At 43.3% G+C, this 21924-nt stretch overlaps 2 long non-coding RNA genes across 2 annotated transcripts; one reads left to right on the top strand and one right to left on the bottom strand.

Annotated features, from left to right (window-relative positions):
• Positions 1-20391: 20391 nt before the first annotated feature.
• On the bottom strand, positions 20392-20792 carry LOC306914874. Its single transcript, XR_013788753.1, has 2 exons — positions 20690-20792; positions 20392-20650 (listed from the first exon to the last, which is right to left on the bottom strand). It is a non-coding gene; the product is annotated as an uncharacterized lncRNA (long non-coding RNA).
• Positions 20793-21076: 284 nt separating this feature from the next.
• Positions 21077-21838, top strand: LOC306914873. The gene is made up of 2 exons (XR_013788752.1): positions 21077-21150; positions 21449-21838. It is a non-coding gene; the product is annotated as an uncharacterized lncRNA (long non-coding RNA).
• The last annotated feature ends 86 nt before the right edge of the window (positions 21839-21924 follow it).

Here is a 21924-nt window from a genome sequence, read left to right as displayed (position 1 = left end):
TGAATGCCCCAAGGTGCCTTGGCTCAATGGCATGGTGTGCTTGATGTTGGTTGATTCGGTTCCCTCTGCTACAGACAGTTGGCAGGTTCAATTCCCATGTCAGCAAGGTGCTGGGATGGACCATCGGGAGACGGGTGCTCTCTCTCCCCCTGTTTCCTGATAAGTAACCGCTGGGGCTTATGTCTGAAAGAACCCTGTCCACCTAACATTTTACAGATAAGAATTAGGTCAAACGTTTAAAAATAAAATAGCAATGCATTTTGGCCCATCATCTGACAGAATAGTCCATGTATTTCATCTGACAGAATAGTCAGTGTATTTGCATACTGGGCCCCGATTATAATCGTCGACAATGGCAATGTCATTTTTCTTGACTTTTGACGATGAAAAAACTACACACTATAGTATATTTGTTTAATCATTTTCATCTTTTTTTGTAATCGTCGCAAAAACCATGAACTATAGTTCATGGTTTTCGCAACGATTTAAAAAACAAATATGAAAATTATGAAAAAACGACATCATGGTTTTGGCCCATCATCTGACAGAATAGTCTGTGTATTTGCATACTGGGCCCTGATTGGTGGCCCAAAACTTGGTGGGAAAGTCCCTCTTTTATGTCTGGCTTCCAGGCCAGTTGGAAAAGGGCACACTGAGAGCTGGTAAGAGTATGTTAAATTGGACATTTTCATGGTAAAAGTTTAGCTGGACAGGGTTCTTTCAGACATAAGCCCCAACCGTTACATCTCAGGAAACAGGGGGAGAGAGCACCGTCTCCCGATGGTCCTCCAGCACCTTGATGACATGGGACTTGAACCTGCCAACTGTCTGTAGCAGAGGCAACCGATCAAGCGCACCACACCATTGAGCCAAGGCACCTTTGGGCATTCAGCAGACGTCTCCTGGTGCTTTTGAGTTTTTATTTTTTTATTCGAGCCTTGAAAAGTTCAAGTTACTGCAGCATTGAATGAGACTTGAACACAGATAGCCTGTACTGAAAGACTCATCATTAGACCACTGTGCCATCAGTCAGACGCTCTCAGCCAAAGTCTCCTGGTACTTTTGAAGTGATCTTTTGTGTGTTAGGCTTCAGTTAGTAAAGTGAAGATAACACAGAATCATATTAATCAGATGTTTCTTAGCGCTGTTGAGGTCTTCTTTTGCATGTTAGTGTAACAGCCGGGAATCGAACCCAGGTCCCCCGCACGGAAGGCCAACATCCTAACCACTAAACCAAAGCAGTTGCCTATGGCGCAGGGGAGATATGAGAGGTCATCAGGCTGGGGCTGTGAGCCCCTGCTACAATAGGCTTCAGTTAATACAGCTCTACATGTTCAAATCCCTGTTCGCCTATAGTTTAATGCTGGAGTGTTTCAACTTTACTAACTGAAGGCCAACAAACACAATTACCAGGAGACTTTGGCTGAGGGTGTCTGACTGATGGTGCAATGGTCTAATGATCAGTCTCTCTATACGGACATTCCATGTTCAAGTCCCATTGCTGCTATATAGCACAATGCTCTATACTTTGAACTTTTCAAGGCTCGAATACAAAATAAAAACTCAAAAGCACCAGGAGACATCTGCTGAATGCCCCAAGGTGCCTTGGCTCAATGGCATGGTGTGCTTGATGTTGGTTGATTCGGTTCCCTCTGCTACAGACAGTTGGCAGGTTCAAGTCCCATGTCATCAAGGTGCTGGGATGGACCATCGGGAGACGGGTGCTCTCTCTCCCCCTGTTTCCTGATAAGTAACCGCTGGGGCTTATGTCTGAAAGAACCCTGTCCACCTAACATTTTACAGATAAGAATTAGGTCAAACGTTTAAAAATAAAATAGCAATGCATTTTGGCCCATCATCTGACAGAATAGTCCGTGTATTTCATCTGACAGAATAGTCAGTATATTTGCATACTGGGCCCCGATTATAATCGTCGACAATGGCAATGTCATTTTTCTTGACTTTTGACGATGAAAAAACTACACACTATAGTATATTTGTTTAATCATTTTCATCTTTTTTTGTAATCGTCGCAAAAACCATGAACTATAGTTCATGGTTTTCGCAACGATTTAAAAAACAAATATGAAAATGATGAAAAAACGACATACTATAGTTCATGGTTTTGGCCCATCATCTGACAGAATAGTCTGTGTATTTGCATACTGGGTGGCCCAAAACTTGGTGGGAAAGTCCCTCTTTTATGTCTGGCTTCCAGGCCAGTTGGAAAAGGGCACACTGAGAGCTGGTAAGAGTATGTTAAATTGGACATTTTCATGGTAAAAGTTTAGCTGGACAGGGTTCTTTCAGACATAAGCCCCAACCGTTACATCTCAGGAAACAGGGGGAGAGAGCACCGTCTCCCGATGGTCCTCCAGCACCTTGATGACATGGGACTTGAACCTGCCAACTGTCTGTAGCAGAGGCAACCGATCAAGCGCACCACACCATTGAGCCAAGGCACCTTTGGGCATTCAGCAGACGTCTCCTGGTGCTTTTGAGTTTTTATTTTTTTATTCGAGCCTTGAAAAGTTCAAGTTACTGCAGCATTGAATGAGACTTGAACACAGAAAGCCTGTACTGAAAGACTCATCATTAGACCACTGCGCCATCAGTCAGACGCTCTCAGCCAAACTCTCCTGGTACTTTTGAAGTGATCTTTTGTGTGTTAGGCTTCAGTTAGTAAAGTGAAGATAACACAGAATCATATTAATCAGATGTTTCTTAGCGCTGTTGAGGTCTTCTTTTGCATGTTAGTGTAACAGCCGGGAATCGAACCCAGGTCCCCCGCACGGAAGGCCAACATCCTAACCACTAAACCAAAGCAGTTGCCTATGGCGCAGGGGAGATATGAGAGGTCATCAGGCTGGGGCTGTGAGCCCCTGCTACAATAGGCTTCAGTTAATACAGCTCTACATGTTCAAATCCCTGTTCGCCTATAGTTTAATGCTGGAGTGTTTCAACTTTACTAACTGAAGGCCAACAAACACAATTACCAGGAGACTTTGGCTGAGGGTGTCTGACTGATGGTGCAATGGTCTAATGATCAGTCTCTCTGTACGGACATTCCATGTTCAAGTCCCATTGCTGCTATATAGCACAATGCTCTATACTTTGAACTTTTCAAGGCTCGAATACAAAATAAAAACTCAAAAGCACCAGGAGACATCTGCTGAATGCCCCAAGGTGCCTTGGCTCAATGGCATGGTGTGCTTGATGTTGGTTGATTCGGTTCCCTCTGCTACAGACAGTTGGCAGGTTCAATTCCCATGTCATCAAGGTGCTGGGATGGACCATCGGGAGACGGGTGCTCTCTCTCCCCCTGTTTCCTGATAAGTAACCGCTGGGGCTTATGTCTGAAAGAACCCTGTCCACCTAACATTTTTACAGATAAGAATTAGGTCAAACGTTTAAAAATAAAATAGCAATGCATTTTGGCCCATCATCTGACAGAATAGTCCATGTATTTCATCTGACAGAATAGTCAGTGTATTTGCATACTGGGCCCCGATTATAATCGTCGACAATGGCAATGTCATTTTTCTTGACTTTTGACGATGAAAAAACTACACACTATAGTATATTTGTTTAATCATTTTCATCTTTTTTTGTAATCGTCGCAAAAACCATGAACTATAGTTCATGGTTTTCGCAACGATTTAAAAAACAAATATGAAAATGATGAAAAAACGACATCATGGTTTTGGCCCATCATCTGACAGAATAGTCTGTGTATTTGCATACTGGGCCCTGATTGGTGGCCCAAAACTTGGTGGGAAAGTCCCTCTTTTATGTCTGGCTTCCAGGCCAGTTGGAAAAGGGCACACTGAGAGCTGGTAAGAGTATGTTAAATTGGACATTTTCATGGTAAAAGTTTAGCTGGACAGGGTTCTTTCAGACATAAGCCCCAACCGTTACATCTCAGGAAACAGGGGGAGAGAGCACCGTCTCCCAATGGTCCTCCAGCACCTTGATGACATGGGACTTGAACCTGCCAACTGTCTGTAGCAGAGGCAACCGATCAAGCGCACCACACCATTGAGCCAAGGCACCTTTGGGCATTCAGCAGACGTCTCCTGGTGCTTTTGAGTTTTTATTTTTTTATTCGAGCCTTGAAAAGTTCAAGTTACTGCAGCATTGAATGAGACTTGAACACAGAAAGCCTGTACTGAAAGACTCATCATTAGACCACTGCGCCATCAGTCAGACGCTCTCAGCCAAAGTCTCCTGGTACTTTTGAAGTGATCTTTTGTGTGTTAGGCTTCAGTTAGTAAAGTGAAGATAACACAGAATCATATTAATCAGATGTTTCTTAGCGCTGTTGAGGTCTTCTTTTGCATGTTAGTGTAACAGCCGGGAATCGAACCCAGGTCCCCCGCACGGAAGGCCAACATCCTAACCACTAAACCAAAGCAGTTGCCTATGGCGCAGGGGAGATATGAGAGGTCATCAGGCTAGGGCTGTGAGCCCCTGCTACAATAGGCTTCAGTTAATACAGCTCTACATGTTCAAATCCCTGTTCGCCTATAGTTTAATGCTGGAGTGTTTCAACTTTACTAACTGAAGGCCAACAAACACAATTACCAGGAGACTTTGGCTGAGGGTGTCTGACTGATGGTGCAATGGTCTAATGATCAGTCTCTCTGTACGGACATTCCATGTTCAAGTCCCATTGCTGCTATATAGCACAATGCTCTATACTTTGAACTTTTCAAGGCTCGAATACAAAATAAAAACTCAAAAGCACCAGGAGACATCTGCTGAATGCCCCAAGGTGCCTTGGCTCAATGGCATGGTGTGCTTGATGTTGGTTGATTCGGTTCCCTCTGCTACAGACAGTTGGCAGGTTCAATTCCCATGTCATCAAGGTGCTGGGATGGACCATCGGGAGACGGGTGCTCTCTCTCCCCCTGTTTCCTGATAAGTAACCGCTGGGGCTTATGTCTGAAAGAACCCTGTCCACCTAACATTTTACAGATAAGAATTAGGTCAAACGTTTAAAAATAAAATAGCAATGCATTTTGGCCCATCATCTGACAGAATAGTCCATGTATTTCATCTGACAGAATAGTCAGTGTATTTGCATACTGGGCCCCGATTATAATCGTCGACAATGGCAATGTCATTTTTCTTGACTTTTGACGATGAAAAAACTACACACTATAGTATATTTGTTTAATCATTTTCATCTTTTTTTGTAATCGTCGCAAAAACCATGAACTATAGTTCATGGTTTTCGCAACGATTTAAAAAACAAATATGAAAATGATGAAAAAACGACATCATGGTTTTGGCCCATCATCTGACAGAATAGTCTGTGTATTTGCATACTGGGCCCTGATTGGTGGCCCAAAACTTGGTGGGAAAGTCCCTCTTTTATGTCTGGCTTCCAGGCCAGTTGGAAAAGGGCACACTGAGAGCTGGTAAGAGTATGTTAAATTGGACATTTTCATGGTAAAAGTTTAGCTGGACAGGGTTCTTTCAGACATAAGCCCCAACCGTTACATCTCAGGAAACAGGGGGAGAGAGCACCGTCTCCCAATGGTCCTCCAGCACCTTGATGACATGGGACTTGAACCTGCCAACTGTCTGTAGCAGAGGCAACCGATCAAGCGCACCACACCATTGAGCCAAGGCACCTTTGGGCATTCAGCAGACGTCTCCTGGTGCTTTTGAGTTTTTATTTTTTTATTCGAGCCTTGAAAAGTTCAAGTTACTGCAGCATTGAATGAGACTTGAACACAGAAAGCCTGTACTGAAAGACTCATCATTAGACCACTGCGCCATCAGTCAGACGCTCTCAGCCAAACTCTCCTGGTACTTTTGAAGTGATCTTTTGTGTGTTAGGCTTCAGTTAGTAAAGTGAAGATAACAGAATCATATTAATCAGATGTTTCTTAGCGCTGTTGAGGTCTTCTTTTGCATGTTAGTGTAACAGCCGGGAATCGAACCCAGGTCCCCCGCACGGAAGGCCAACATCCTAACCACTAAACCAAAGCAGTTGCCTATGGCGCAGGGGAGATATGAGAGGTCATCAGGCTAGGGCTGTGAGCCCCTGCTACAATAGGCTTCAGTTAATACAGCTCTACATGTTCAAATCCCTGTTCGCCTATAGTTTAATGCTGGAGTGTTTCAACTTTACTAACTGAAGGCCAACAAACACAATTACCAGGAGACTTTGGCTGAGGGTGTCTGACTGATGGTGCAATGGTCTAATGATCAGTCTCTCTATACGGACATTCCATGTTCAAGTCCCATTGCTGCTATATAGCACAATGCTCTATACTTTGAACTTTTCAAGGCTCGAATACAAAATAAAAACTCAAAAGCACCAGGAGACATCTGCTGAATGCCCCAAGGTGCCTTGGCTCAATGGCATGGTGTGCTTGATGTTGGTTGATTCGGTTCCCTCTGCTACAGACAGTTGGCAGGTTCAAGTCCCATGTCATCAAGGTGCTGGGATGGACCATCGGGAGACGGGTGCTCTCTCTCCCCCTGTTTCCTGATAAGTAACCGCTGGGGCTTATGTCTGAAAGAACCCTGTCCACCTAACATTTTACAGATAAGAATTAGGTCAAACGTTTAAAAATAAAATAGCAATGCATTTTGGCCCATCATCTGACAGAATAGTCCGTGTATTTCATCTGACAGAATAGTCAGTGTATTTGCATACTGGGCCCCGATTATAATCGTCGACAATGGCAATGTCATTTTTCTTGACTTTTGACGATGAAAAAACTACACACTATAGTATATTTGTTTAATCATTTTCATCTTTTTTTGTAATCGTCGCAAAAACCATGAACTATAGTTCATGGTTTTCGCAACGATTTAAAAAACAAATATGAAAATGATGAAAAAACGACATACTATAGTTCATGGTTTTGGCCCATCATCTGACAGAATAGTCTGTGTATTTGCATACTGGGTGGCCCAAAACTTGGTGGGAAAGTCCCTCTTTTATGTCTGGCTTCCAGGCCAGTTGGAAAAGGGCACACTGAGAGCTGGTAAGAGTATGTTAAATTGGACATTTTCATGGTAAAAGTTTAGCTGGACAGGGTTCTTTCAGACATAAGCCCCAACCGTTACATCTCAGGAAACAGGGGGAGAGAGCACCGTCTCCCGATGGTCCTCCAGCACCTTGATGACATGGGACTTGAACCTGCCAACTGTCTGTAGCAGAGGCAACCGATCAAGCGCACCACACCATTGAGCCAAGGCACCTTTGGGCATTCAGCAGACGTCTCCTGGTGCTTTTGAGTTTTTATTTTTTTATTCGAGCCTTGAAAAGTTCAAGTTACTGCAGCATTGAATGAGACTTGAACACAGAAAGCCTGTACTGAAAGACTCATCATTAGACCACTGCGCCATCAGTCAGACGCTCTCAGCCAAACTCTCCTGGTACTTTTGAAGTGATCTTTTGTGTGTTAGGCTTCAGTTAGTGAAGTGAAGATAACACAGAATCATATTAATCAGATGTTTCTTAGCGCTGTTGAGGTCTTCTTTTGCATGTTAGTGTAACAGCCGGGAATCGAACCCAGGTCCCCCGCACGGAAGGCCAACATCCTAACCACTAAACCAAAGCAGTTGCCTATGGCGCAGGGGAGATATGAGAGGTCATCAGGCTGGGGCTGTGAGCCCCTGCTACAATAGGCTTCAGTTAATACAGCTCTACATGTTCAAATCCCTGTTCGCCTATAGTTTAATGCTGGAGTGTTTCAACTTTACTAACTGAAGGCCAACAAACACAATTACCAGGAGACTTTGGCTGAGGGTGTCTGACTGATGGTGCAATGGTCTAATGATCAGTCTCTCTGTACGGACATTCCATGTTCAAGTCCCATTGCTGCTATATAGCACAATGCTCTATACTTTGAACTTTTCAAGGCTCGAATACAAAATAAAAACTCAAAAGCACCAGGAGACATCTGCTGAATGCCCCAAGGTGCCTTGGCTCAATGGCATGGTGTGCTTGATGTTGGTTGATTCGGTTCCCTCTGCTACAGACAGTTGGCAGGTTCAATTCCCATGTCATCAAGGTGCTGGGATGGACCATCGGGAGACGGGTGCTCTCTCTCCCCCTGTTTCCTGATAAGTAACCGCTGGGGCTTATGTCTGAAAGAACCCTGTCCACCTAACATTTTTACAGATAAGAATTAGGTCAAACGTTTAAAAATAAAATAGCAATGCATTTTGGCCCATCATCTGACAGAATAGTCCATGTATTTCATCTGACAGAATAGTCAGTGTATTTGCATACTGGGCCCCGATTATAATCGTCGACAATGGCAATGTCATTTTTCTTGACTTTTGACGATGAAAAAACTACACACTATAGTATATTTGTTTAATCATTTTCATCTTTTTTTGTAATCGTCGCAAAAACCATGAACTATAGTTCATGGTTTTCGCAACGATTTAAAAAACAAATATGAAAATGATGAAAAAACGACATACTATAGTTCATGGTTTTGGCCCATCATCTGACAGAATAGTCTGTGTATTTGCATACTGGGTGGCCCAAAACTTGGTGGGAAAGTCCCTCTTTTATGTCTGGCTTCCAGGCCAGTTGGAAAAGGGCACACTGAGAGCTGGTAAGAGTATGTTAAATTGGACATTTTCATGGTAAAAGTTTAGCTGGACAGGGTTCTTTCAGACATAAGCCCCAACCGTTACATCTCAGGAAACAGGGGGAGAGAGCACCGTCTCCCAATGGTCCTCCAGCACCTTGATGACATGGGACTTGAACCTGCCAACTGTCTGTAGCAGAGGCAACCGATCAAGCGCACCACACCATTGAGCCAAGGCACCTTTGGGCATTCAGCAGACGTCTCCTGGTGCTTTTGAGTTTTTATTTTTTTATTCGAGCCTTGAAAAGTTCAAGTTACTGCAGCATTGAATGAGACTTGAACACAGAAAGCCTGTACTGAAAGACTCATCATTAGACCACTGCACCATCAGTCAGACGCTCTCAGCCAAACTCTCCTGGTACTTTTGAAGTGATCTTTTGTGTGTTAGGCTTCAGTTAGTAAAGTGAAGATAACACAGAATCATATTAATCAGATGTTTCTTAGCGCTGTTGAGGTCTTCTTTTGCATGTTAGTGTAACAGCCGGGAATCGAACCCAGGTCCCCCGCACGGAAGGCCAACATCCTAACCACTAAACCAAAGCAGTTGCCTATGGCGCAGGGGAGATATGAGAGGTCATCAGGCTGGGGCTGTGAGCCCCTGCTACAATAGGCTTCAGTTAATACAGCTCTACATGTTCAAATCCCTGTTCGCCTATAGTTTAATGCTGGAGTGTTTCAACTTTACTAACTGAAGGCCAACAAACACAATTACCAGGAGACTTTGGCTGAGGGTGTCTGACTGATGGTGCAATGGTCTAATGATCAGTCTCTCTGTACGGACATTCCATGTTCAAGTCCCATTGCTGCTATATAGCACAATGCTCTATACTTTGAACTTTTCAAGGCTCGAATACAAAATAAAAACTCAAAAGCACCAGGAGACATCTGCTGAATGCCCCAAGGTGCCTTGGCTCAATGGCATGGTGTGCTTGATGTTGGTTGATTCGGTTCCCTCTGCTACAGACAGTTGGCAGGTTCAATTCCCATGTCATCAAGGTGCTGGGATGGACCATCGGGAGACGGGTGCTCTCTCTCCCCCTGTTTCCTGATAAGTAACCGCTGGGGCTTATGTCTGAAAGAACCCTGTCCACCTAACATTTTTACAGATAAGAATTAGGTCAAACGTTTAAAAATAAAATAGCAATGCATTTTGGCCCATCATCTGACAGAATAGTCCATGTATTTCATCTGACAGAATAGTCAGTGTATTTGCATACTGGGCCCCGATTATAATCGTCGACAATGGCAATGTCATTTTTCTTGACTTTTGACGATGAAAAAACTACACACTATAGTATATTTGTTTAATCATTTTCATCTTTTTTTGTAATCGTCGCAAAAACCATGAACTATAGTTCATGGTTTTCGCAACGATTTAAAAAACAAATATGAAAATGATGAAAAAACGACATACTATAGTTCATGGTTTTGGCCCATCATCTGACAGAATAGTCTGTGTATTTGCATACTGGGTGGCCCAAAACTTGGTGGGAAAGTCCCTCTTTTATGTCTGGCTTCCAGGCCAGTTGGAAAAGGGCACACTGAGAGCTGGTAAGAGTATGTTAAATTGGACATTTTCATGGTAAAAGTTTAGCTGGACAGGGTTCTTTCAGACATAAGCCCCAACCGTTACATCTCAGGAAACAGGGGGAGAGAGAACCGTCTCCCGATGGTCCTCCAGCACCTTGATGACATGGGACTTGAACCTGCCAACTGTCTGTAGCAGAGGCAACCGATCAAGCGCACCACACCATTGAGCCAAGGCACCTTTGGGCATTCAGCAGACGTCTCCTGGTGCTTTTGAGTTTTTATTTTTTTATTCGAGCCTTGAAAAGTTCAAGTTACTGCAGCATTGAATGAGACTTGAACACAGAAAGCCTGTACTGAAAGACTCATCATTAGACCACTGCGCCATCAGTCAGACGCTCTCAGCCAAACTCTCCTGGTACTTTTGAAGTGATCTTTTGTGTGTTAGGCTTCAGTTAGTAAAGTGAAGATAACACAGAATCATATTAATCAGATGTTTCTTAGCGCTGTTGAGGTCTTCTTTTGCATGTTAGTGTAACAGCCGGGAATCGAACCCAGGTCCCCCGCACGGAAGGCCAACATCCTAACCACTAAACCAAAGCAGTTGCCTATGGCGCAGGGGAGATATGAGAGGTCATCAGGCTGGGGCTGTGAGCCCCTGCTACAATAGGCTTCAGTTAATACAGCTCTACATGTTCAAATCCCTGTTCGCCTATAGTTTAATGCTGGAGTGTTTCAACTTTACTAACTGAAGGCCAACAAACACAATTACCAGGAGACTTTGGCTGAGGGTGTCTGACTGATGGTGCAATGGTCTAATGATCAGTCTCTCTGTACGGACATTCCATGTTCAAGTCCCATTGCTGCTATATAGCACAATGCTCTATACTTTGAACTTTTCAAGGCTCGAATACAAAATAAAAACTCAAAAGCACCAGGAGACATCTGCTGAATGCCCCAAGGTGCCTTGGCTCAATGGCATGGTGTGCTTGATGTTGGTTGATTCGGTTCCCTCTGCTACAGACAGTTGGCAGGTTCAATTCCCATGTCATCAAGGTGCTGGGATGGACCATCGGGAGACGGGTGCTCTCTCTCCCCCTGTTTCCTGATAAGTAACCGCTGGGGCTTATGTCTGAAAGAACCCTGTCCACCTAACATTTTTACAGATAAGAATTAGGTCAAACGTTTAAAAATAAAATAGCAATGCATTTTGGCCCATCATCTGACAGAATAGTCCATGTATTTCATCTGACAGAATAGTCAGTGTATTTGCATACTGGGCCCCGATTATAATCGTCGACAATGGCAATGTCATTTTTCTTGACTTTTGACGATGAAAAAACTACACACTATAGTATATTTGTTTAATCATTTTCATCTTTTTTTGTAATCGTCGCAAAAACCATGAACTATAGTTCATGGTTTTCGCAACGATTTAAAAAACAAATATGAAAATGATGAAAAAACGACATCATGGTTTTGGCCCATCATCTGACAGAATAGTCTGTGTATTTGCATACTGGGCCCTGATTGGTGGCCCAAAACTTGGTGGGAAAGTCCCTCTTTTATGTCTGGCTTCCAGGCCAGTTGGAAAAGGGCACACTGAGAGCTGGTAAGAGTATGTTAAATTGGACATTTTCATGGTAAAAGTTTAGCTGGACAGGGTTCTTTCAGACATAAGCCCCAACCGTTACATCTCAGGAAACAGGGGGAGAGAGCACCGTCTCCCGATGGTCCTCCAGCACCTTGATGACATGGGACTTGAACCTGCCAACTGTCTGTAGCAGAGGCAACCGATCAAGCGCACCACACCATTGAGCCAAGGCACCTTTGGGCATTCAGCAGACGTCTCCTGGTGCTTTTGAGTTTTTATTTTTTTATTCGAGCCTTGAAAAGTTCAAGTTACTGCAGCATTGAATGAGACTTGAACACAGAAAGCCTGTACTGAAAGACTCATCATTAGACCACTGCGCCATCAGTCAGACGCTCTCAGCCAAACTCTCCTGGTACTTTTGAAGTGATCTTTTGTGTGTTAGGCTTCAGTTAGTGAAGTGAAGATAACACAGAATCATATTAATCAGATGTTTCTTAGCGCTGTTGAGGTCTTCTTTTGCATGTTAGTGTAACAGCCGGGAATCGAACCCAGGTCCCCCGCACGGAAGGCCAACATCCTAACCACTAAACCAAAGCAGTTGCCTATGGCGCAGGGGAGATATGAGAGGTCATCAGGCTGGGGCTGTGAGCCCCTGCTACAATAGGCTTCAGTTAATACAGCTCTACATGTTCAAATCCCTGTTCGCCTATAGTTTAATGCTGGAGTGTTTCAACTTTACTAACTGAAGGCCAACAAACACAATTACCAGGAGACTTTGGCTGAGGGTGTCTGACTGATGGTGCAATGGTCTAATGATCAGTCTCTCTGTACGGACATTCCATGTTCAAGTCCCATTGCTGCTATATAGCACAATGCTCTATACTTTGAACTTTTCAAGGCTCGAATACAAAATAAAAACTCAAAAGCACCAGGAGACATCTGCTGAATGCCCCAAGGTGCCTTGGCTCAATGGCATGGTGTGCTTGATGTTGGTTGATTCGGTTCCCTCTGCTACAGACAGTTGGCAGGTTCAATTCCCATGTCATCAAGGTGCTGGGATGGACCATCGGGAGACGGGTGCTCTCTCTCCCCCTGTTTCCTGATAAGTAACCGCTGGGGCTTATGTCTGAAAGAACCCTGTCCACCTAACATTTTTACAGATAAGAATTAGGTCAAACGTTTAAAAATAAAATAGCAATGCATTTTGGCCCATCATCTGACAGAATAGTCCATGTATTTCATCTGACAGAATAGTCAGTGTATTTGCATACTGGGCCCCGATTATAATCGTCGACAATGGCAATGTCATTTTTCTTGACTTTTGACGATGAAAAAACTACACACTATAGTATATTTGTTTAATCATTTTCATCTTTTTTTGTAATCGTCGCAAAAACCATGAACTATAGTTCATGGTTTTCGCAACGATTTAAAAAACAAATATGAAAATGATGAAAAAACGACATCATGGTTTTGGCCCATCATCTGACAGAATAGTCTGTGTATTTGCATACTGGGCCCTGATTGGTGGCCCAAAACTTGGTGGGAAAGTCCCTCTTTTATGTCTGGTTTCCAGGCCAGTTGGAAAAGGGCACACTGAGAGCTGGTAAGAGTATGTTAAATTGGACATTTTCATGGTAAAAGTTTAGCTGGACAGGGTTCTTTCAGACATAAGCCCCAACCGTTACATCTCAGGAAACAGGGGGAGAGAGCACCGTCTCCCAATGGTCCTCCAGCACCTTGATGACATGGGACTTGAACCTGCCAACTGTCTGTAGCAGAGGCAACCGATCAAGCGCACCACACCATTGAGCCAAGGCACCTTTGGGCATTCAGCAGACGTCTCCTGGTGCTTTTGAGTTTTTATTTTTTTATTCGAGCCTTGAAAAGTTCAAGTTACTGCAGCATTGAATGAGACTTGAACACAGAAAGCCTGTACTGAAAGACTCATCATTAGACCACTGCGCCATCAGTCAGACGCTCTCAGCCAAACTCTCCTGGTACTTTTGAAGTGATCTTTTGTGTGTTAGGCTTCAGTTAGTAAAGTGAAGATAACACAGAATCATATTAATCAGATGTTTCTTAGCGCTGTTGAGGTCTTCTTTTGCATGTTAGTGTAACAGCCGGGAATCGAACCCAGGTCCCCCGCACGGAAGGCCAACATCCTAACCACTAAACCAAAGCAGTTGCCTATGGCGCAGGCGAGATATGAGAGGTCATCAGGCTGGGGCTGTGAGCCCCTGCTACAATAGGCTTCAGTTAATACAGCTCTACATGTTCAAATCCCTGTTCGCCTATAGTTTAATGCTGGAGTGTTTCAACTTTACTAACTGAAGGCCAACAAACACAATTACCAGGAGACTTTGGCTGAGGGTGTCTGACTGATGGTGCAATGGTCTAATGATCAGTCTCTCTGTACGGACATTCCATGTTCAAGTCCCATTGCTGCTATATAGCACAATGCTCTATACTTTGAACTTTTCAAGGCTCGAATACAAAATAAAAACTCAAAAGCACCAGGAGACATCTGCTGAATGCCCCAAGGTGCCTTGGCTCAATGGCATGGTGTGCTTGATGTTGGTTGATTCGGTTCCCTCTGCTACAGACAGTTGGCAGGTTCAATTCCCATGTCATCAAGGTGCTGGGATGGACCATCGGGAGACGGGTGCTCTCTCTCCCCCTGTTTCCTGATAAGTAACCGCTGGGGCTTATGTCTGAAAGAACCCTGTCCACCTAACATTTTCACAGATAAGAATTAGGTCAAACGTTTAAAAATAAAATAGCAATGCATTTTGGCCCATCATCTGACAGAATAGTCCATGTATTTCATCTGACAGAATAGTCAGTGTATTTGCATACTGGGCCCCGATTATAATCGTCGACAATGGCAATGTCATTTTTCTTGACTTTTGACGATGAAAAAACTACACACTATAGTATATTTGTTTAATCATTTTCATCTTTTTTTGTAATCGTCGCAAAAACCATGAACTATAGTTCATGGTTTTCGCAACGATTTAAAAAACAAATATGAAAATGATGAAAAAACGACATACTATAGTTCATGGTTTTGGCCCATCATCTGACAGAATAGTCTGTGTATTTGCATACTGGGTGGCCCAAAACTTGGTGGGAAAGTCCCTCTTTTATGTCTGGCTTCCAGGCCAGTTGGAAAAGGGCACACTGAGAGCTGGTAAGAGTATGTTAAATTGGACATTTTCATGGTAAAAGTTTAGCTGGACAGGGTTCTTTCAGACATAAGCCCCAACCGTTACATCTCAGGAAACAGGGGGAGAGAGCACCGTCTCCCGATGGTCCTCCAGCACCTTGATGACATGGGACTTGAACCTGCCAACTGTCTGTAGCAGAGGCAACCGATCAAGCGCACCACACCATTGAGCCAAGGCACCTTTGGGCATTCAGCAGACGTCTCCTGGTGCTTTTGAGTTTTTATTTTTTTATTCGAGCCTTGAAAAGTTCAAGTTACTGCAGCATTGAATGAGACTTGAACACAGATAGCCTGTACTGAAAGACTCATCATTAGACCACTGCGCCATCAGTCAGACGCTCTCAGCCAAAGTCTCCTGGTACTTTTGAAGTGATCTTTTGTGTGTTAGGCTTCAGTTAGTAAAGTGAAGATAACACAGAATCATATTAATCAGATGTTTCTTAGCGCTGTTGAGGTCTTCTTTTGCATGTTAGTGTAACAGCCGGGAATCGAACCCAGGTCCCCCGCACGGAAGGCCAACATCCTAACCACTAAACCAAAGCAGTTGCCTATGGCGCAGGGGAGATATGAGAGGTCATCAGGCTGGGGCTGTGAGCCCCTGCTACAATAGGCTTCAGTTAATACAGCTCTACATGTTCAAATCCCTGTTCGCCTAAAGTTTAATGCTGGAGTGTTTCAACTTTACTAACTGAAGGCCAACAAACACAATTACCAGGAGACTTTGGCTGAGGGTGTCTGACTGATGGTGCAATGGTCTAATGATCAGTCTCTCTATACGGACATTCCATGTTCAAGTCCCATTGCTGCTATATAGCACAATGCTCTATACTTTGAACTTTTCAAGGCTCGAATACAAAATAAAAACTCAAAAGCACCAGGAGACATCTGCTGAATGCCCCAAGGTACCTTGGCTCAATGGCATGGTGTGCTTGATGTTGGTTGATTCGGTTCCCTCTGCTACAGACAGTTGGCAGGTTCAAGTCCCATGTCATCAAGGTGCTGGGATGGACCATCGGGAGACGGGTGCTCTCTCTCCCCCTGTTTCCTGATAAGTAACCGCTGGGGCTTATGTCTGAAAGAACCCTGTCCACCTAACATTTTACAGATAAGAATTAGGTCAAACGTTTAAAAATAAAATAGCAATGCATTTTGGCCCATCATCTGACAGAATAGTCCGTGTATTTCATCTGACAGAATAGTCAGTGTATTTGCATACTGGGCCCCGATTATAATCGTCGACAATGGCAATGTCATTTTTCTTGACTTTTGACGATGAAAAAACTACACACTATAGTATATTTGTTTAATCATTTTCATCTTTTTTTGTAATCGTCGCAAAAACCATGAACTATAGTTCATGGTTTTCGCAACGATTTAAAAAACAAATATGAAAATGATGAAAAAACGACATACTATAGTTCATGGTTTTGGCCCATCATCTGACAGAATAGTCTGTGTATTTGCATACTGGGTGGCACAAAACTTGGTGGGAAAGTCCCTCTTTTATGTCTGGCTTCCAGGCCAGTTGGAAAAGGGCACACTGAGAGCTGGTAAGAGTATGTTAAATTGGACATTTTCATGGTAAAAGTTTAGCTGGACAGGGTTCTTTCAGACATAAGCCCCAACCGTTACATCTCAGGAAACAGGGGGAGAGAGCACCGTCTCCCGATGGTCCTCCAGCACCTTGATGACATGGGACTTGAACCTGCCAACTGTCTGTAGCAGAGGCAACCGATCAAGCGCACCACACCATTGAGCCAAGGCACCTTTGGGCATTCAGCAGACGTCTCCTGGTGCTTTTGAGTTTTTATTTTTTTATTCGAGCCTTGAAAAGTTCAAGTTACTGCAGCATTGAATGAGACTTGAACACAGATAGCCTGTACTGAAAGACTCATCATTAGACCACTGCGCCATCAGTCAGACGCTCTCAGCCAAAGTCTCCTGGTACTTTTGAAGTGATCTTTTGTGTGTTAGGCTTCAGTTAGTAAAGTGAAGATAACACAGAATCATATTAATCAGATGTTTCTTAGCACTGTTGAGGTCTTCTTTTGCATGTTAGTGTAACAGCCGGGAATCGAACCCAGGTCCCCCGCACGGAAGGCCAACATCCTAACCACTAAACCAAAGCAGTTGCCTATGGCGCAGGGGAGATATGAGAGGTCATCAGGCTGGGGCTGTGAGCCCCTGCTACAATAGGCTTCAGTTAATACAGCTCTACATGTTCAAATCCCTGTTCGCCTATAGTTTAATGCTGGAGTGTTTCAACTTTACTAACTGAAGGCCAACAAACACAATTACCAGGAGACTTTGGCTGAGGGTGTCTGACTGATGGTGCAATGGTCTAATGATCAGTCTCTCTATACGGACATTCCATGTTCAAGTCCCATTGCTGCTATATAGCACAATGCTCTATACTTTGAACTTTTCAAGGCTCGAATACAAAATAAAAACTCAAAAGCACCAGGAGACATCTGCTGAATGCCCCAAGGTGCCTTGGCTCAATGGCATGGTGTGCTTGATGTTGGTTGATTCGGTTCCCTCTGCTACAGACAGTTGGCAGGTTCAAGTCCCATGTCATCAAGGTGCTGGGATGGACCATCTGTTTCCTGATAAGTAACCGCTGGGGCTTATGTCTGAAAGAACCCTGTCCACCTAACATTTTACAGATAAGAATTAGGTCAAACGTTTACAAATAAAATAGCAATGCATTTTGGCCCATCATCTGACAGAATAGTCCGTGTATTTCATCTGACAGAATAGTCAGTGTATTTGCATACTGGGCCCCGATTATAATCGTCGACAATGGCAATGTCATTTTTCTTGACTTTTGACGATGAAAAAACTACACACTATAGTATATTTGTTTAATCATTTTCATCTTTTTTTGTAATCGTCGCAAAAACCATGAACTATAGTCCATGGTTTTCGCAACGATTTAAAAAACAAATATGAAAATGATGAAAAAACGACATACTATAGTTCATGGTTTTGGCCCATCATCTGACAGAATAGTCTGTGTATTTGCATACTGGGTGGCCCAAAACTTGGTGGGAAAGTCCCTCTTTTATGTCTGGCTTCCAGGCCAGTTGGAAAAGGGCACACTGAGAGCTGGTAAGAGTATGTTAAATTGGACATTTTCATGGTAAAAGTTTAGCTGGACAGGGTTCTTTCAGACATAAGCCCCAACCGTTACATCTCAGGAAACAGGGGGAGAGAGCACCGTCTCCCGATGGTCCTCCAGCACCTTGATGACATGGGACTTGAACCTGCCAACTGTCTGTAGCAGAGGCAACCGATCAAGCGCACCACACCATTGAGCCAAGGCACCTTTGGGCATTCAGCAGACGTCTCCTGGTGCTTTTGAGTTTTTATTTTTTTATTCGAGCCTTGAAAAGTTCAAGTTACTGCAGCATTGAATGAGACTTGACCACAGAAAGCCTGTACTGAAAGACTCATCATTAGACCACTGCGCCATCAGTCAGACGCTCTCAGCCAAAGTCTCCTGGTACTTTTGAAGTGATCTTTTGTGTGTTAGGCTTCAGTTAGGCCAACATCCTAACCACTAAACCAAAGCAGTTGCCTATGGCGCAGGGGAGATATGAGAGGTCATCAGGCTGGGGCTGTGAGCCCCTGCTACAATAGGCTTCAGTTAATACAGCTCTACATGTTCAAATCCCTGTTCGCCTATAGTTTAATGCTGGAGTGTTTCAACTTTACTAACTGAAGGCCAACAAACACAATTACCAGGAGACTTTGGCTGCGGGTGTCTGACTGATGGTGCAATGGTCTAATGATCAGTCTCTCTGTACGGACATTCCATGTTCAAGTCCCATTGCTGCTATATAGCACAATGCTCTAGTACTTTGAACTTTTCAAGGCTCGAATACAAAATAAAAACTCAAAAGCACCAGGAGACATCTGCTGAATGCCCCAAGGTGCCTTGGCTCAATGGCATGGTGTGCTTGATATTGGTTGATTCGGTTCCCTCTGCTACAGACAGTTGGCAGGTTCAAGTCCCATGTCATCAAGGTGCTGGGATGGACCATCGGGAGACGGTGCTCTCTACCCCTGTTTCCTGATAAGTAACCGTTGGGGCTTATGTCTGAAAGAACCCTGTCCACCTAACATTTTACAGATAAGAATTAGGTCAAACGTTTAAAAATAAAATTGCAATGCATTTTGGCCCATCATCCGACCGAATAGTCTTGTAGACTTATAGAATAGTCAGAATAGTCTAGTTCTTGATTTTCTACGTTTAAAAAAAAGTACTATAGTGTGTAGTTTTTTCATCTTTTTTTTGTTCATGGTTTTGGCCCATCATCTGACAGAATAGTCTGTGTATTTGCATACTGGGCCCTGATTGGTGCCCCAAAACTTGGTGGGAAAGTCCCTTTTTTATGTCTGGCTTCCAGGCCAGTTGGAAAAGGGCAGACTGAGAGGTGGTAAGAGTATAGAGGGTATGCGTGTGACATCATCATCAAACCAGGAAGTTATGCAGGAACGCCTACTGAGTGGCAAAAACTACTTTCTGGCCTTGACAGCCCATACATCCACACAGAAAAGTCTTATCTGATTGCATTAAACAACATTAAACAATGTTAAACTCGCTTTGCCACTCGATTTGCCACTCGATGTGCCATTCACTTTAAGCATGCGCATACTCTCTATTATAAATTGGACATTTTTATGGTAAAACTTTAGCTGGACAGGGTTCTTTCAGACATAACACCCCACCGTTACTTCTCAGGAAACAGGGGGAGAGAGGTCCCGATGGTCCTCCGTATACCTTGTGACATGGGACTTGAACCTGCCAACTGTCTTTAGCAGAGGCAACCGATCAAGCGCACCACACCATTGAGCCAAGGCACCTTTGGGCATTCAGCAGATGTCTCCTGGTGCTTTTGAGTTTTTATTTTTTTATTCGAGCCTTGAAAAGTTCAAATTACCTCTGGCTTTTCTGTCAATTATCTATTTGTTTTTTGTACACAGCCAGCACATTGCCTCACTGGGTAAAGAGCCTGCCTGGGACTCTGGAGGCCACAGCTTCAAGTCCCATCTTTGATGCTGGAACTTTTTACTTTGAAATGTTTTGTAGTTTCTGAGTTATTTAACTTAAATGCACAATGCATTCTCAATGGCAATAGCACAAACTTTGGCATGCTACTAGTCCTACGTACATACACCTAGAAACCCCATTCAAACTTTAAAATGTTCATCTTACAGTGGACATGTTTGCCTTGAATCCAGATGCGTTAGTTGTTGCAATACACACACACACACACACACACACACACACACACACACACACACACACACACACACACACACACACACACACACACAGTATAGAAGTAGATTATTTGAATTATTTTGATTAAGTAATTACAATCAATGAAACGTTGTCACATGGAGGCTTTTCACAGTACACCAATCGTTTAATGACACATAAAGACATACAGTACTTGTATATACACATTTTTGAAGAATTATTTACAAAATAGAGCTGATGGATGCATTACACATGTATAAAAATATGCATTACATCTATATATGTACACAATGTGCAAAACATATGGCATACAAACATCACAAGAGGCATGGGGCAGTGATGTATAGTAGAGTATAATATGATGGTTGTCAGTGGACATTAATGATAAAACATCATGTTGCCTCAGTCCCCCCCCCCCCCCCCCCCCCCCCGCCCCACACACTATGAATCTTGATAAAAGTCAAGCGGCTAAACTACAGTTCAGTTCCTCCGTCAGTATCCTGGCATTATTTTCCTATGAAATGCCACTTGAGCCCTATTTTATACTTGTATTGTACAATAGTGTGCAGATCTATACAAACTCACAATGTGTTGCATCTTGTAGATTTATTTTTTACAATTTCTTTGAAAATGTGTCCCTATAAGGACATAGCCAAAATAGGGACACCAATGGTTCATTGAAAACCGAAACGGATGTGGTTCAGCAAAGGCCTGGCAGAACTTAGGCCCCTATCTTGCGCCAGCCCCTTACTCCCTAAACGTATTTGCCACTTTTTACTACATTAAACATTTTAAAATAGTTCAACTAGCCAATCTACATTGACACGTTGTGAGCTTGTAGATCAGCCATTTAAAATGTTTTAAAATAGTACATTTGGCAAATCATTTTAGGGATAAGGGGGTGGCACAAGATATAGCCGTTAGATACAGTTGGAGGCCATCGATATTGTCCTTTTCTTTTTGCTGAGGTTTGCGTGATCTGCGCAAAAGGACAGTTAACCCATTTTGGGCGGGAACCCCTTTTGGTGTTTTAAACATTATGTTATAATTTAGCTATTGAAAAATAGCAGATCTACAAGCTCATAGCGCACCACCGAGTGGCGCGCTACGAGCTTGTAGGTCTGCTATTTTTGAAAACTGGAGGATTTAGAAGGATTTCTTTAAATTTTGAGGCAGGCCTAAATGGGTCAAATGATAAGGGACAATATCGGTGGCACCCAACTGTAGTTGCAGCTGCCGGGTGGAAAACCGTTTTTCTTTTGTTAATAAAGTATTCACTCAATCAATCAATCAATCAAAACAATAAAGTGCTCATCTGTTCCCTTTGGATTTGTGAAGAACTTCCCTATAAAATTCTGAATTTAGAGTGCAAATGCACCACGCTCCACGCCTGTATGAAGTGCTCTGTCTGGAACTAGTTTTGCAGTACTTATGTGGTGAAGGCTCTACGCATCAAGTACAAGGCAGGATCTCACATACAGCACTGTATATAAAGGGAGATCAGCCATCGAGACTTATTGCTTTTAAGTGGTCCGTCCATAAACATGACTCATGACAGAGCACCCCATGGGAAGTGGCATCACATGGTCCATTCATGAAAAAAAAAAAAAAAAAAAAAAAAGGTCTAGGATGAAATACATTCTAGAATGCTGACAACAGTTTTGTATTCATACGC

The sequence above is a fragment of the Electrona antarctica genome, assembly GCF_951216825.1.
Source record: "Electrona antarctica genome assembly, chromosome: 22".
Lineage (NCBI taxonomy): Eukaryota > Metazoa > Chordata > Actinopteri > Myctophiformes > Myctophidae > Electrona > Electrona antarctica.
Note: the sequence above shows the minus strand (reverse complement) of the source record. Positions and strands in the feature narration are given on the sequence as shown.